The 17,507-nt window shown below is 37.9% G+C and overlaps 1 pseudogene; it reads right to left on the reverse strand.

Annotated features, from left to right (window-relative positions):
• Positions 1 to 2,451: 2,451 nt before the first annotated feature.
• LOC118494071 lies at positions 2,452 to 16,476 on the reverse strand (annotated as a pseudogene).
• Positions 16,477 to 17,507: the final 1,031 nt, after the last annotated feature.

A 17,507-nucleotide genomic window follows, 5' to 3' on the forward strand; every position in this document is an offset into this window, starting at 1 on the left:
CCTATTTGTAAAACAAAATGGCATTGGATCTTATGCAGTTTAAAACCCTAATCAGTAATCCAGTATTTTTGTAAATATGTATAGTAAAGTATTTTATTTTCATTATGACCCATCATGCACATTGATAACATACAATTAAACAACAGTTTTTTTTGCACAAATACATGATTTATAATTCTGGATATTAGAAGAGTTTAGGTAGAGCAGAAGTGTAACTAAACAAAATAACAAAATTAATATTAATGTAGATATAATAAGAGATTGGTTAAAATGAGATTAGTGTGACATAGATGAACACTTCAAATACTTCAGAAACATAAAGCATCCTTTAACAATTATTGCTGATATATTCCTTAACATGAACATTCAAATTCAAAAGTAGAAAGTTCCAGCATACAAAATACAAAACAATATTAGTTTGCTATGGTTTCAGATGAGATTTTTAGAAAACACATGGCATCCATTCCTTATTGGATAAACATTTCAGCATTTCTAAAATCACGTCTTTCCATATTGTTGAACTTCAGAACTTCAAATTTAATGTTTTTTGATTTAACATAACAGTTTGATTAATATTCTCTCCCTCTCTAAAAAACAATTAAAATATATATCTTGTAAATTGATACACAGAAGTGATAACATGCGTATGTTGTTATAGTATAACTTTCTAGTGAGTTCAACATAAAAAAATCTAATGAAAATAGAATAACATTTTTTTATATCCAATCAGTTCCCCACCCCAATTATTAAACATAAAACTACATCTAAAACAGTCAAAATATGTAAACAGTAATTTTTATATAATATCTGACAATGTTTTCCTGGAATAAAGTTTTATGTAATTGAACTGTCACATATAGTTTTTGTGCATCCTGTAAAATAATAATGCAATAGGAGTCACTTTCAATCAAACAGAGACCCATTTGGCCCATTTGGTTTTGTCTTGTCTAATTTCCCTGTTAACCTATTATTACTTAGAAACACATATCCTAAACTTACATATTGTTTTGTTCCTTTACTAAAATAAGCATTTATCTGTAAACTCTGATTTGTTATTCTTTGATTTGTAAATAACTATCATGATTTTTAGTAGGGTCTTGGTTGTTTAAGCTCACTCACAGGTTGAACATTTCATCCAGACTTTTAATAGCTTCTTCTTTAGAGTGTGTTTTCCACTCACTGGGAATTTCCCCATAGTCCTGGAATTTTTTGTTATAATATTGTTTCTCACTTAAGTCTCACTTATAAGTTTCATGTATTTTTTATAATCAATAACACTTCATCAAAACAATCTCAGAAAGTCCACCTTATAACTCATTCTTTATATTAGTTATGTTAAATTCTTTTAAAACCCCTCAAAAACAGTTTACAACAAATAAAGAGAGATAAGAGACATTTATATATATAATTAGTATCAATACACAACTTGTTGTGTGTTATAATGCCTTTTAATGAGATATCCTGTTTTGAACGAATTTAATTACACATCTTTCAACTTGTCTCAGCTCAACATCCTCCACCTTTCTTCACTCTTTAAAGCTGTAGCACGTAGTTTCTGTCTCCCCCATGAGGAATTCTAAGTAATGACAAAACTGTCAGCGCGTCCACATGATGAAAGCCTTCCGTGAAGTGTTTATGTGTTCAGACCCCTCTCTGTGTTCCAGACTCCCTGATTTACAAATGCAGCTCTGAATATAACACATGAAATGAACTAAACTGACAGAATAATGTAAAAAGCGATCTGGTCTTCTCATAATGCTCAATACTAACAGAAAAGAGTTCAACTGCAATGACTTTATGAAGGGTCTGTTTATTACTGGAAAAGAAAATCTCCCTTTTTTCACAAAGATTGATATTTCTGTTAGTAATTATGGATATCAAATAGCAATAACAGGAGTCTAATTAAGCAAACCAATTCCAATATGCTAGTAGTAATAATTTGTAATAAGTAACAGTAATAAGATCATTTAAAATTAGATAAAGTAAAAAATTGTTGAATACACCAAGTAATTATTAAGCATCATATTGAAATCTTTGAGAAAAACAAAGTAGGTAGGTAACAAAATAAAAATTATATAAATGATTGTGTAAACATTTCTTAAGTTGGACAACAGATAGCTAAAAGTGACAAACATTAAAAGGATTTCATTTCATTTTTACAATCTACGTCAACTTCTCACAACTCTTTCCCTTTAACGTTGAACTCAACAACTCTCAAATACAAGTTTAATACAAGTTTATAATCAACAAAACCCCTCAAAACAGTTTGCCAAAAAAATGCAATTACAGAATATTTGTATACAACTTTGATCAAAACTTTTTTTTGTTTTTCTCAAGAAGCCTTTAATGAGATTCCTATTGCTCTGTGAAAAAAAATAAAAAGCATAAAAATGACAACCCATTATGACTGTCATTGAATTAATTAAAATACATAAACATCTGATCTAAATTTGATCTGTCTGATACTTTAATGACTCTGCCATTTGTAATTATACATGCACATGGTGTTCTCCTTTGATTAAGGACATTTTCTGGAATCCTTACTACTGAATGTTATACTGCAACTCCATCTCTACTTGAAAAATAAAATAAAAAAACAGTGATTAAATGATATACAGTTTCTCTTTCAGTCATTTTGAATCACATTATCATTATTGCTATTGTTGCACTCCAATCAAATCAAAAACTCCTATTTCGATTAAATAAACTTAGGGCTTTCTGTTACTTTGAGTAGGGCTGTGGTTGTTTCTGGCTCAGTCACAGATTGTACATGTCATCCAGACTTTCAATAGCTTCTTGTTTACTGTGGTATCTCCACTCACTGGGAATTTCTCCTCTTCCCTGGAATTTTAATTTATAGTGGTCTTCCAGTTGTTTTTGAAATCGACAGACAAACCATTTCCAGTATGTCAGCTTAGACTCATCAGGAGTAATCTGACATGTAGCATACTTCTCCCCAGCCTTTTGATACTCTTTAAAAGGAATATACTCATCTGAATCATGATGTGGACGGAAACTTTTATCACTTGCAACTAATGTTGTGCAGAAATCGGTGACCAGTTCCACCGTGCCTGTCTTGTGCCATCCTTCAATCCCAGAGGGGCGATGGAAAGGGACATTGAGTTTGTCAGGACTGTGATCTTCCAATGTGTTGGTACAAACAGCTGCACAGAATGGACACGTTACCCAGCAACAGTTACACAGCTGATCAATGAGGATTTGATCAGGCTTCATCCTGAATTCCTCCATCTTATCCAGTGAGAGGCTGCTCACTTCCTCTATGACAGATACAAGGCCTTTCTCTGTCTCTTCTTTAAGAAAGTCAAAATTGTTTATGTCACTGAAGTTTTGACAACAGAAGGTGTTGAATGTTAGCTGATCTTTTAACAAACTGGAAAATTCCTTCACCCACATGTCTGGGTCTCCTCTTTGTGTTTTGACTTTCTCTGTAGCAGTAAATAAAGCTCGACTCAGAAGGTTTTTGATGTCTTCAACATTTTTCTTGAGTATATTCCGTGCTTTATCTTTGTTGTCTGTGAAGATGTATTTCTGTACTTCCTCTTTTATAAAGGCCTCTGCTTGGTTCCTTGGGTGTCTGATGTAGGTGATAAAACCATCAAAGTCTTCTTTCTCAGCCAGTGACTTCAACAAATGTTTCTCCAAGTTCAGCCTGTTCCCACTGAATGCTGGGAAAGTGCACTTCATCTCTCCAGCGAGATCAATGGCAGTCTTGTTACAGACAGCCTCAACAGTGGAAACCTTCAGTTTTTCACACATCAGTTCTCCAAGCACAACAGAAGATGAGTTTCCTTTGCAAAAGCTTCTGAAAATGTTGTAATATTGTATTTTCTTGCTTTCTATGTAACTGAGTGCATCATTATTTCCTTTAAATTTCTTGTGAGACTCTGAAAGCCAACTCTCTGCTCTGTGAAACACATACAGTAAGAGATCAACTGTAAACTCCTTCTTTAGAGCATAGTTCCTCTTTGATTCAAATTCTGTCACTTTTTCTTTTACATTTTTGGCCACTTCTTGCAAGTAAGTTAGACTGTAGCCTCTTGTAGCGACAGGTTTGCTCTTAATTATGTCTATGGTCTGTTGTTCAACATCATCAATGAGTAATCTGATCTGTTCCTGTTCCTCATATGATAATAAACTCTTTGATGTATTTTTTTCAACTTTTTGTGTCGACCCTAATTCAACCCTTTTTTTAAAAAAAGAAAAAAAACCTTGACTTTTTTTGTTCTTGTTTTCCGTCTTATCATCTTGTGATTGGTGGCTTGTATCACAGAGCTCTCTGTGCTTTGTGATGGTTACATAATGCTCATAATCACCAACCTCTGATATTTTTATGTATTTGCCATTTCTTTTGGATTTATCTATCAGAGAGGCTTCAAAACCAAGCTCCCGAAGAATAGTTGACTGATCTTCTTCATAGTTGATGTCCTCATTAGGTTTTGTATCTGCAATTAGTTCACTGACCAATTCACTCCAGACAGAGTTGAAGTGCTTCTTAAGTTCCTCTTCATCTTTTGCCTTGTCCTTTAACTGATGAGCGAGCTCTTTGCTCTTCTGTAGCAGCTTGTTCTCAAACTCTGTCTTCTTATCATCCAGCTTTTTACGAGCATTCTTTTAACTCCTCTCACTTGTTCATCATGAAACTCCTTGATTTTGTTTTCAAATCGTCCTCGCCACTGAACCAACATTTCTTTGTCTCTCTCATCATCAAAGTATGTTGTCATTGCTTTTTTGATTTCTCCATAGCTTTTGCTCATTTTATTATGAAGAAAATTGAGCTCCACCTTGTCAAGTCTTCCATTTTCAATTGTGGTATGAAGCTGGTTTTCAATGGTCAACATGTTGCTCCTCAGGGTCCAGGTCCAGTTCCCATACTGGACCTCAAGTTTTCTGTACACTGCAATTTCAAGTGTGTTTTTGAAACTGAAAACAAAGTTTTCGTTCATCAGGGCGTTCCACAGGTCATGAATTTTGCTTTTGAATTGTGAAAGCGTAATCCCATCAGACTGTGAAGCTTTAGAGAGGATGAAGGTCTTCAGCTCTTGGATGCTCTCACTGTAACCTGGATTTGGAGGAGCCATAGGTGGACTTCCCTCCCATAGCTGGGCAAAGTATTTCACATCTTTCTGCACATCAAAAGCAATGACGTCACTGAAGCACTCAGCATCACAGACCTCTTCTTTGGCTGCTAGTTTGGCCATCTGGTCCAGTTTTTCTTGCAGCCGTCTCTTTCCATCCATGTTTTTCTCTGCAGCTGCAATATCTGTAACATTCTGGTGAACAAACACACAACTTGGAGAAAGTTTAACTTTCTTCATCCTCATGAACGCCTGAACAACAATCTGCAGAACATCTTGCATCTCAGCTGGATTCTCTCCAAAGATGTTGATCAGTGTCATGTTTCCCAGACCAACAACAAATGTTGCCAGTTCATTGTCGTGGTGAAGAGTGGCGTTACCTTCCAACTCAAGAGCACGCAGTCCTTCAGTGTCCACCACTAGAACATAGTCAAACTGAAAGTCTTTCTTCATCTCCTCTGACACTTTGACCAGCTGCATGAAGGCACCCTTGGTGCACCTGCCAGCACTCACTGCAAACTGTAACCCAAACATGGCATTCATCATTGTTGATTTTCCACTGCTTTGTACGCCTAGAACAGACAAAACAAAAACTCTCTTGTCGCCCAGTTTCTTGATGACTTCATCTAAAAGACTAGAGATCCAAGTCAAAGGCACATGACCTGCATCACCATCCATCAGCTCCATTGGGTGTCCTGATATCATCAGCTCTGCAGCCAGCTCAGGGTATTTAGACCAGTCAGGCTGTCCCCTCTTTGTTTGTTTCTGCAGAGATGCATGTGCTTCATAGATCTGTCCCATTTCTCTAAAGATGTGCTCCAAGCCAAAAGTTGCTGACTGTAGTTTTGTTGATATTTGATCAAGCTCAGTTTGCTTTCTTCTTAACAGATCAGATTTGTCATATTTCTTCTTCAAAGCCAAGACCTCAGACCACTTTTCATCATAGCTTTGGAGAATTGAAGTGAGATCATTTGTGGGGAGGGCATCTATTAAGATCTGAGTCCACTTCAGAAAATACTTCTTGTCTGTTGATGGCAAAGATGAGAGGCTTTCAATGAACAACTTTATCAGTTCACTGCAGGAAGCAGTGCATTGATCCTGTCGTATTTGCATCATTTCCTGTTGCTTTTGACATTTCTCCTTCTCAATGTGTCCTTTGAGGTGATACCGTTCTTTGTTTGTTCTGCTCCACTTATGCCACAGTTGGCCTTGACAAGGGAGAAATGCATCTTTGATCTTTGAAAATTCCATCACCTGAAGCAACTTCACAATTTTCATTGCATCAGATTTCCCTTTTTGGCAGACTTTGTCATCTTCATCCACTCTGATTCCAGAGACCTCAGTCATGGTTTCAAGCTGGAAGGATGAATGTGGTCCAGACAAGATTCTTCCAATGACTTGTTTCAGCTCTTCAGAAACATCTGACTGGCTTCTGTCCTTTAGTCCAATTTTGTAGTTTCCACCTTTCATCTGAACTGCACCACAATTATTATCAGCAATAAGAATAATGAGAGGCTTCGGAGACCTGTAAAGGTCTGAGATAACTGCAGAACTTGTGTCACCTTTTTCCAGAGTTGGTACAAGAACGACATTGACTGAAGATTTTTCCGTCAGTATGTCACGCTGTTTTTCAAATGACAGAGCATCACCATGAAGATTACAGAAGGCAATGCAGTCAGTGAAGGTATCATTGGGTTTTCCAGCAGGGCAGTACCAGGCAATCTCTGCCACACCATCCATCAGATGACGAGACTTGGTGCTACCTGGACAGTTTCTGTTGAAGAAGGTGTTGTGACGGTCGTTGATCAAAGTGTTCATCAGCTGAGATTTAGACAGAGATAGTGAACCCAGGCGGAGAAATGACACCATGGCTGTCTCAGCTTTGCAGATGGGCAAACTCTTCATGGTGACAATGTTTGAATTATCTTTGAATTCAGTTATCTTCCAGCTTTTTCTTATTTGTCTGAATGTCCACAGAGGACAGTCAATATCCATTGTGACTGGGTCAGGAACAAGCAACGGTAAGGCATACTGACATTGTGATAGCTTTGTAATCATGTTCTGCTTAAAAAAGCTGTCTGAGCAGTGAAATACTGCCATTTGAACATCCATTGGATGTACATTAGTCTGTTTTGATTGATTAGAGTATACATTTGTGCTATAGAGAGCATCTAAGACATCATCGTCTGTCTCAACAGTCTCAAACTCTCGATCAGGCTTTAAATGGATCACCTCAGGACTGTCTTGTCTTACAGGAATATATCTGGCTCTGTAGTCTAACATCATCAACCTCTGAAGAAAAGTATGAGCTAGATCTTTCTCAGATGTGTCATGGTCCTGTTTTACAGGTGGACCTATTTTAAGAAAATCTGCTGGTGTCAACTTCTGTTGATATTTGTCTTGAAGGTGAAGTCTGCTAAGCAGTGTTTGATATTGTTTCTTTCTGTCGATCTCTTCAGACATCTTCACTGACTTCTGTAAATAAGCAAATAAACATGTCGTAACCGTCAAAATTGTGCCTTTAAGGCATACTGTGGACTGTACCCCCCGAATTTCTTGAGTGAGTAGGGTGACGAGCATTTTGGAAATAGTAGCTCATCTGGTTAGATCATTTGAGATTAACAACGTTTTCAATAATAATAACGCAAAATATCAATAACAAAGTGGTGCACCCACTGCTGAAAATAAGTACATCAACATGTACTGTATGCAAAAACATTAATATACAATACAGTTGGATATGAAGTCAAAAGTCCTTAAAATCTTGTGAATTACATATCCTTACCTCCTTGTTTCCACTTGTATCTATATCTGAGGTACCTGCAGAAAAATGATAAACTGCATTATAAAGGGGTCAGAGCAAATTTTTTATAATAATGTTAACTGTGAACAATTTTTTTATTTTATAAGCCTTACTACTTCTGTTTTTTACTTTCTCATGTTATTGTACTATTAAAGTATTTATTAAAATGTTACCTTCATCAGTTGTTGCATATATTACAGCCTTGATTTCAGATTCTCCTCCTACTGTTGTGTTGAAATTCTTTGATTGTTTAACATCACCAGGTTTATTCACTGGATCCTGCTAAGAAAATAAATAATTTCATTTAACATTAGTTAACCAGTTTAGAACCATTTAGATTAAGAACATGAAGATCAAAAATACACACTGGTATACAAATTTAGACTACAACAAAACCAAGAATAAAATTAAAGGTAAAATTAAATGTACCGTTTCAATCTTCGTCTGTGAAGAACTGTTTAGTCAGGTGTGGGACTTCAAATATAATCTGACTAACCTTACAACATAGAGTTAGTTTTAAACAAATTTTGCTGCAACAAATATCCCAGATTCCTTTTTTCCCAACAGTCTGAGAGGTTGGACTTGTGTCCTTCACTGCGTCACTCTCCTCCATCGACCCCTCAGTCATCTTACTGCTGCTTTCATTGCTGACATCTTTAACTTCATCAGCCTCTCCTGTTGAAGGGTCAAAGCCAGCAAATATCACATTAGCTTAATTAGTTAGTTCCCTATTTTATTGACACTGTTCGAATTTAAATAGGGTGGTACTGTTAAAATCTGTTACTGTAAAATTATTATTATTATTATTATTATTTTAAATGTACCTCTCTCATTGTTTGCAGATGATACAGATGTGATTTCAGACTCTCCTCCTGTGTTGTCATCATTCTTCTCTGAGTCTTCACCTTCACCAGGTTCATTCACTGGATCACACTAAGAAAACACATCATTTCATTTAACCTTTAGTTCACCTGGTTAGAGCATCTGAGATTAAGAATGTCTTCATTAGTAAGTGAGACAAGAAAACAGCAACAACACTTAAATCAATATCACACAGTGAAAAAAATGAAAAGTTAAAATTATATGCACAGTTTTAATCTTCACCTGTGAATAACTGTTTTTTCAGGTGTGAGACTTCAAATCTGATCTGACTAACCTCAGAAAATAGAACACGATCAGAATCAGAATTTACTTTATTTGTTAATCACAAAAAATAATTTACTTCATTATCATTGTAAGTAAACCTTTTTCATTGGTCGCAGAACAGTTGATTTCAGACTCTTCTACTGTTGTACTTTCATCAATCTTCGAGTGTTCAGCCTCACTATGTTCTTTCACTGGATCATACTAGGAAAACAGGTGATTTTCATATAATCTTTAGTTCACCAATTGCAATTAAAATTCTAGTCTATTTTAGTTGTGACCGGGCCAATAAGCATCAAGATAAACACAAATGAAGATCAACAAGACACAGTGACACACCAATTCACTAAACAATATCAAATAAATAAATTATTCATTGCATTCTCACATTTCTCAGTGTTATCCACATGGAACAATCAACTGCTCATATAAATGGGGCTACCATTTGTTCAGTATTGTAACATCATTTTCAAATAGATTAATATTCTATTGTGGGGAATGTGATGTAATTATTTATGTAACGGTATCTGTCATCTGAATAAAGTAACATACAGTATACTGTACTTTTCACAGCTAAAAACCTGAACACTGACACTAGTGCTGCCAGTTGACCTTTAGATTGTGGCTGCACTCAATGGCCCTCATTTATCAACCTAACATTGAAACCAGCGCAGATATGAGCGCAGAAATCATCTTACGACAGGCTTCACGTGTGATTCATGAAACGTTCATATCACACCAATCAGAGCGTAAGAATGGTCGTACATTGATAAATGCAGCGGCTGGAAACGATCGTAATTTAAATATCACGCCCCTATATATTCTGGGTTTTGAGGCCTCGCCCCTACAATTTACGACATGGTGAGACGTAATCCGGCTGAGAAGCGGCACTTTTCAGAGGTGGAGATTGAAACCCTGATATCTCAGGTTTATTGGCACTAACGTGTGTACTATTTGGCAGCCTGAAAACTGTTATTAAAGGCTGGAGAAAGAATGCGGAATAGAAAGAGATCACTGATGCGGTCAACAGTGTTGCTGTAGTAAATCGGACTCCAGCTGAAGTTTATTTAATGTACATCCTTGACATATGTATGCTATAGTCCTAATAGTAATAAACAGGCTTATATTGCAATCTCTTAAGCCTACATGGTGTACCTATATTTAAGTAAACACAGAGTAGCGGAGTTTATGCAGTGTCTTTTATTTTTCTCGTGTTTTTTTCATGAGTCAGAGCCAGGCAACAGCTGTGAGGGAGAGTGCGTGTCCTCCGCCCTCTGTGCTGGACCACCACCCCGACCCTGTCTCCTGACAGCAGAGGGGCTGGAAAAACAAGCCGAAATAACTCGGTCAATGGCAGAAATAAATCGTTCACTTGTGGCCATTAAAACCTCAAAAGAGAAACGAACACCTGAAGAATAAATAAAAATGTTGTGCATCATGTTTCCTGTATTGAATATCATTGCCAAACATAACACTATACTTTTTAAAAGCAAGGAATCATATCCTGTCTCCTTCGTGTTAAGGTTGGTTACTTAACCACAAGAAGGGTACACTCTTTTTACTGTTTCACCCCACTGGGTTATAAACTTTAATAAACTTTGGCGTGTACGGTACATTCTGCTCGGTCCGGTTACACAGGTGGTGTCACTACAAAACATGTCCGTGCGGCCCACAGAACTAAAACTAAAACTGACAGTTATCAGGACAAGTTGTACTACTTGGAGCAGTATACCAGTGGGGAGCCGCAGGAGCTTGTTCGTAGCTGTGAGCATATGTCACCTGACAGAGGCTACCGTGAGGCCAGAAAGTTACTCCAGAGGCAATATGGTGATGAGTTGAAGATAGCAAATGCTTACATGGATAAAGCTTCGAAATGGCCTCAGATTAAACCAGAAGATGGTAAAGCAATGAGCACATATGCTCTTTTCCTGATTGGTTGTAGGAATACGATGAATGACATTGAATTCATGGAAGAAATGGATAACCCTACTAATATACAAGTTGTTATTTCAAAGCTTCCCTATAGGAGAAGAGAGAGGTGGAGAACACCTGCATTTGAGGTCCGTGAGGTAGGAAGAGGACGAGCAAGGTTTTCTCACCTAGTCGACTTCATTGATCGGCAAGCCAAAGTAGCTTTGGATCCTCTTTTTGGAGATGTTATAGAAGGTTCGCAAACCACCAAAGGTAAAGAAAAGGAGACAAAAGAGAAAAATCTAAGGAAGACCGGACGAAGAGAAAGCACATTTACTACAGGTGTACAGGACACAACCATGGAGGCAACAGCAAGGAAAAACAGCCCTGTAAAAGGTGTTGTAACAGCCTTTCACAAACCCTGCCTATTTTGCCAGAAGAATCATGCTCTTTCGGTCTGCAATAAAATTAAAGAGCTGACAAACATGGAATGGATAGACTTCCTGAAATCTAGAGGCCTGTGTTTTGGATGCCTTACCTTTGGGCACCTTAGTAAAACTTGCAAAAGGAGACTCAAGTGTCAGATTGTTCCCAGTCTCATCCAGACATACTTCATGTCAAGACAGAGGATAACAGTGGTTCAGAAAAGACGGAAGAAAGCAACACTGAGAACGACATAGTTTCTAGTGCCTATGTGTCGTTGGGTCAAGAGTCATGTGGAAACACTGGGGCTGGAGAAGTGGAATGTTTGCTCGCTGTTGTACCAGTTAAGCTCAAGTCTGGGAAGAGTGAGAGATATGTGGAAACATACGCTTTTATAGATCCTGGTAGTACAGCAACATTTTTCACTGAAGACATTCAGAGGAAACTAAATCTCAAAGGAAAGAGCACCCAGTTCCTTCTTGACACAATGGCTCAAGACAACTCTGATAATCACAAGTTAATGAAGAGTGTTGTCCTCTCAGATCTTGAGGTGTGTGGTCTTGAAGAAAACACGTACATTGAACTCCCAAGGGTGTTTACACACAGCCACATCCCAGTGAAAAAAGACAACATACCGCAACAGGAAGATATTGCACAATGGCAGTATCTGAAAGAAGTACGCCTGCCACACATTAAAGCAGAAGTGGGAATGCTTATCGGTGCCAACGTTCCAAACGCCATTGAGCCATGGCAAGTCATAAATAGTGATGGAAAGGGGCCATACGCAGTTAAGACCGCCCTGGGACGGGTGATCAATGGACCTCTCAGAAGAGACGACGGCCCAAACACAGACAGTGGTAAGCTGCACAGCTACACAGCTAATCGCATTCAAGTGAGTGAAACAGAAGAACTGTTAGTGAAACAGTACAACACAGATTTCCCAGAACAAAGCTGTGAAGAGAAGGAAGAAATGTCCCAGGATGATCACAAGTTTATGCACTTGGTTTCAAGTTCGACGAAGTTAGTTGATGGACATTATAGTCTGAGGTTACCCATGAGAAATGAGAACACCAAGATGCCAAATAATCGCTGCATGGCTCAGCAGCGGGCTGACAATCTCAAGAAGAAGCTAAAGAGAAACCCAGACTTCCATAAAGACATTGCAGGAATCCGTCTTCTGGACTGATACGGTGCTCAGATATCTTTCAAATGAAAGCACCGGCTTCAAAACCTTTGTAGCAAACAGAGTCACTACAATAAGGGATCATTCTCATCCTACCCAGTGGCGCTATGTGAACTCAGAGCTAAATCCAGCGGATCAGGGCTCTCGAGGAGTCAAAGTGAGGAAGTTCCTGCAGAACAAAGTCTGGATACATGGTCCAGATTTCTTGCTGGAACCTGAAAGTGAGTGGACAAAACAACTGGATAAAAAATGTTTGACCACAGGAGAAGACCCAGAAATCAAAACATGTGCTCGAGTGATCATGACCGACACACAAGAGAACTATGACACAATCAACAAGCTTTCTGCTTACTACTCGACATGGCAACGACTAAAAAGGGCTGTTGCATGGTTTCTCAGACTAAAAGGGACACTAATGCGACTGAAAAACAAGAGAAAGGAGCTTGAAACAACAGTCAGTCAGTCTGATAACAGTCTTGAAAACCAGAACAAGCTCATTGCACAGAACATGAAGAAGTTCAAATCAACATTTCAGCAGCATCCGTTGTCACTTGAGTTAGTACGGATAAGTCAGAAACAAGACTACACGGAAGAAATCTGTGCTCTAAGTAAACATGCTCCAATCAAGAAAAAGATCCAGATCTACAAACTTAACCCAATGTTGCAAGATGGTAAACTGAGAGTTGGAGGCCGCCTTAATAAAGCTGCAATGCCACAAGAGGCTAAACATCCAGCCATCCTCTCTAAAAGTTCACCCATAGCCAGTGGTGTAGTCCAGGGTATACGCTGGTATACGGCGTATACCTACTTATTTTTTAGTCAGCATTGCGTATACCCACTTCTAAATCCCCCCTGATGCGCACCATTCAGTAATATCTGTGAGCCAGATTGCCCATTTTTTCCTCAAGGATAGTGAAGCCATGACCCACCCTCCTCTGCCTCTAATTGGCTGGTACTCGCTGCTTTTACTGATTAGATTGGTTAACTTTAGGCATGAGGACTGATGAGCCAATCAGAGGCAGAGTAGGGCGGGTCATGCCAAGGAAAATATCGCTAATACCTCAGGTGCCAGTGAAAAAAAACAAAAAAAAACTCAGGTGCCGGTGCCACTTGACTACGATAACGGCAGCAGACCAAACAACAGCTGAAGAAATAACACAAGCGGCGGTGTGCCGATCCCGGTTGATGGAAGACATAATTCTGAGGTAAGTTTTAAGGTGGTTTCCAAATGAGTCATTATTTTAAACTACTGGCAAATTGACTGCACATTTAGAGGAGAAGAGATAACACCATGTTTGCCTCATGATAAATACATTTTACATTCATCCAGGCTGCTTGTGTGACCAGTAGTAACTACAAACTGCTCCTAATCAAGTCATGATCATTTTATAATAGTGAGCAAGTAGAAATGACAGATTTTTGGGTAAACTAAATCATAGTCTTACATGTCACTGTTTCTAAAACAGGGCTTTTTTCTGGACTACTTTAAAAGGTGAAAACTGAGAGTATACCCACTTCTCCAGGGACCACTACACCACTGCCCATAGCCAACCTCATACTGCAACACATCCACCAAGAAGTTTGACATTGTGGTCGCAACTATATGTTGGCAGTACTGCGAGAGAAATATTGGATCCCTCAAGCTAATTCAGCTGTAAGGAGGATTATTTCAAAGTGCATCGTGTGCAGAAGGCTCAATGCTAAGTTTGGAAGACAAAAGATGGCCGACCTGCCTGAAGACAGGCTACTACCTGATCAGCCACCCTTTACCAACGTGGGGGTTGACTTCTTCGGGCCATTTGACATTAAACGTGGAAGGAGCCTTGTTGTTGTAAGAGCTGTGCACATTGAGATTGCTCACAGCCTGGATATAGACTCCTGCATCAACGCCATACGCAGGTTTATATGCAGAAGAGGACAAGTAAAAATGATACGCTCAGACAATGGAACGAACTTTGTCGCAGCGGAAAAGGAACTGCGTAAAGCATTGGAAAACCTGGATCAGACAAAAATACAGAACACCATGACAGAAAAGGGTATCAAGTGTATTTTCAACACCCCGGCAGCCTCACATCAAGGTGGCGTATGGGAAAGGCAAATCCGCACTGTAAGGAAAGTATTGAACTCTGTGTTACAGCAACAGACTCTAGATGATGAAGGACTCCAAACCGTCATGTGCGAAGTTGAGGCCATCATCAATAGCAGGCCGATAACCCACTCATCAGATGACGCTAATAATGTCGAAGCCTTAACACCTAATCACCTGTTGCTTATGAGAACACGACCCAATATCCCACCAGGAGTCTTTGACAAAGACGATCAGCATGCACGGCGTCGATGGAGACAGATACAATATATAGCTAATCTCTTTTGGACTAGATGGACAAGAGAATATTTGCCATTCCTTCAGGAGAGACAAAAGTGTCTCACACCACAGAGGAACTTCGCACCAGGAGATATTGTACTGATAATGGATGAATCTGCCCCTCGCAACTCCTGGAGTATGGGTCGAGTGATAAAGACATTACCAGATTCCAGTGGTACAGTGAGACGAGTCAGTGTGCAGACTAAGACTAACATACTGGACAGACCTATAAACAAACTGTGGGATCAATAACAAAGTGGTGCACCAATCCACTAAAATAATACAAATAAATAAGAAATGTAAAACAATATGCCCATTTCCAAACTTCAGCTAATTATAGGCAGTTTTACTGAACACATGATGTCTATAATGATGATAACTAAGGATCTTACCTTCACCTGGATTTCAGCTGCACTCGTATCCATCTCTTCTACTGCTGCATATTGTAAGAAAAAAGCAGATTGCACAAGATTAAGGTTTTTAAAAATAACACTGATTTAGCTAACCATCTTACATTTATTATATTCGCAAATATTCTGAGTTAAATTCCATTTAATTTCTGCAGGTGAATTTATCTGAGTTGGATAGACACAAACTCCCCCCTTTCATTTAAGTTTTAATACCTCAAAGAAAATCTTAGAATTTTTGTTTTTGAATTTATGTTTTTGTATGTTGGGTTATATGATATATATACACCTAACTGGACATTTTTTGGTTAGTTGTGTAACTTATGTGATGTTATGTTGGTTGTACTGTGCTATTAAGAGACTTGACAGTTGCAGGATAATGCCTATAATTTGTGTAGGGTCCTCATATTAATGAGTTAATCAGGCACCAATCGGTAGTATAGAGACACCCCAAACTATTTAGGTTATTAAAAATAAGATCACTTGTTTTTCATAATAGGTAATGTCTCAATCTTTCACAACCTGTAAGAAAACCTTATAAATCACGCTGTTCAGCTGGATTAATAACTAATAAGTTTCCCAGAAATTATTGATTTTTATTTATACAACTGGAGAATCAGAATGGTGCATTACAACTTTTTTTTAAATTATAACCCAATAGTGTTTGTATTATTTGGCCATGATTTTTACATCTATAAGTTTCAGAACAGTTACTACTACTATACTCTCACGCTCAAATATCTATTAAAATACTTTGCTGGGTTACAAATGTATTAATTTTCTTATTGTCCATGGAAACAGCATTTTACTTACGGTACCTTTGTACTTTTCCTGGATCTGTCTTTGAATAGCCATTACCTAAACCTTCTTTCAAAGGTTCAAAATCACAACTTTGATATAATAACTTTGTATTACTAATTTCATTTTTGTCACATCTTTATGAAGCAGTGTGTTATCTGTAAATGCTAACTTTATAATCTCACCTGTTTGATTTTGCTGATACACTGAGAAATCCATTCTTTCTTCTTTGTGGGATTTGTAGTCCAGCAGGTGTAGTTTCTGCCTTTTATTTTCATCACACGTCACTCCACTGTAGCAGTGGTGATCATTTTCAGAGACCATGATGTCTATTTTTCCAGCAGAGCTATTATCTCTATTTCATCCATCATACTTCTTGTACATGTGTGGAATCTTTTTTCAACAAAACTGCTGTTTGCTCTCAGGTCTGTCAGGGCACTTTCAGAGTTTTCACCTGACTTATGAGTCACAACTGTCATTACATAATCAAGTGATCCTTTCCCAAAAGCTTTTTCTAACCACTGCAGTCCTGAACTGTAATGGTTGGTATGCCGACCATTTGGTAACAGTAAGAGAAATGCATGAATTTCCTGATTAAATGGGCATTTATCAATGTTTTGTAGACCAAGCATGTTAATGACAGAGATGTGCCGACCACACAAATCATACAGTTTGGTTGAAAACTGTTCCATGTTAGTTTGTCCGTCATGGTCAAGTAAGATGTTTTTTGATCCAATCTCAATGGAATTTGTATCACCAATTAACACAAGTGTGTTAGGTATCACTGAAAAAAAATAAACAGAATAAGATCACTATGTTACACTGCAGTAATCACTGAAACAGCATTGCAAAAGTTATAGTTTGCAGAAATGGAATGACGAAATAAAAGGTTAAATTTATTCTCATATTCACATGATTAGTTAAATATGATTTAATTCCACACATCATTAAAACTCAACTGAAATATAACTTATACAATCAATGTTCATGTTAATCAAATGTACAATCAATTGTTTTAAATAGTACCGTTCTCATTGGCTGCAGATGGAACAGATTTGGTTTCAGACTCTCCTCCTCCTCCAGCTGCTGTGTTGTCATCGTTGTCTTCCTCCATCTCATCTCTTCATCTTTACAGAGTCGTACTGTATGATGAAGCCATTGAGACAATACAACAATACAATATCACAGCAAATGCACATTTTTCTGTTTTGATCAGCAAGGCCTAAGGTGGCATTACAAATGCGTGCATGATTTTCTTTGTATTTTGTCCTAAATAATAACCATTAACCATATTGTGAGGACATTTTGGCCGGTCCTCACTATTTCAAAAAAGTACTTTTAAGGTTATGACTTGGCTTAAAGTTACTGTTAGAATTAT

Source organism: Sander lucioperca, chromosome 21, assembly GCF_008315115.2.
Source record: "Sander lucioperca isolate FBNREF2018 chromosome 21, SLUC_FBN_1.2, whole genome shotgun sequence".
NCBI lineage: Eukaryota > Metazoa > Chordata > Actinopteri > Perciformes > Percidae > Sander > Sander lucioperca.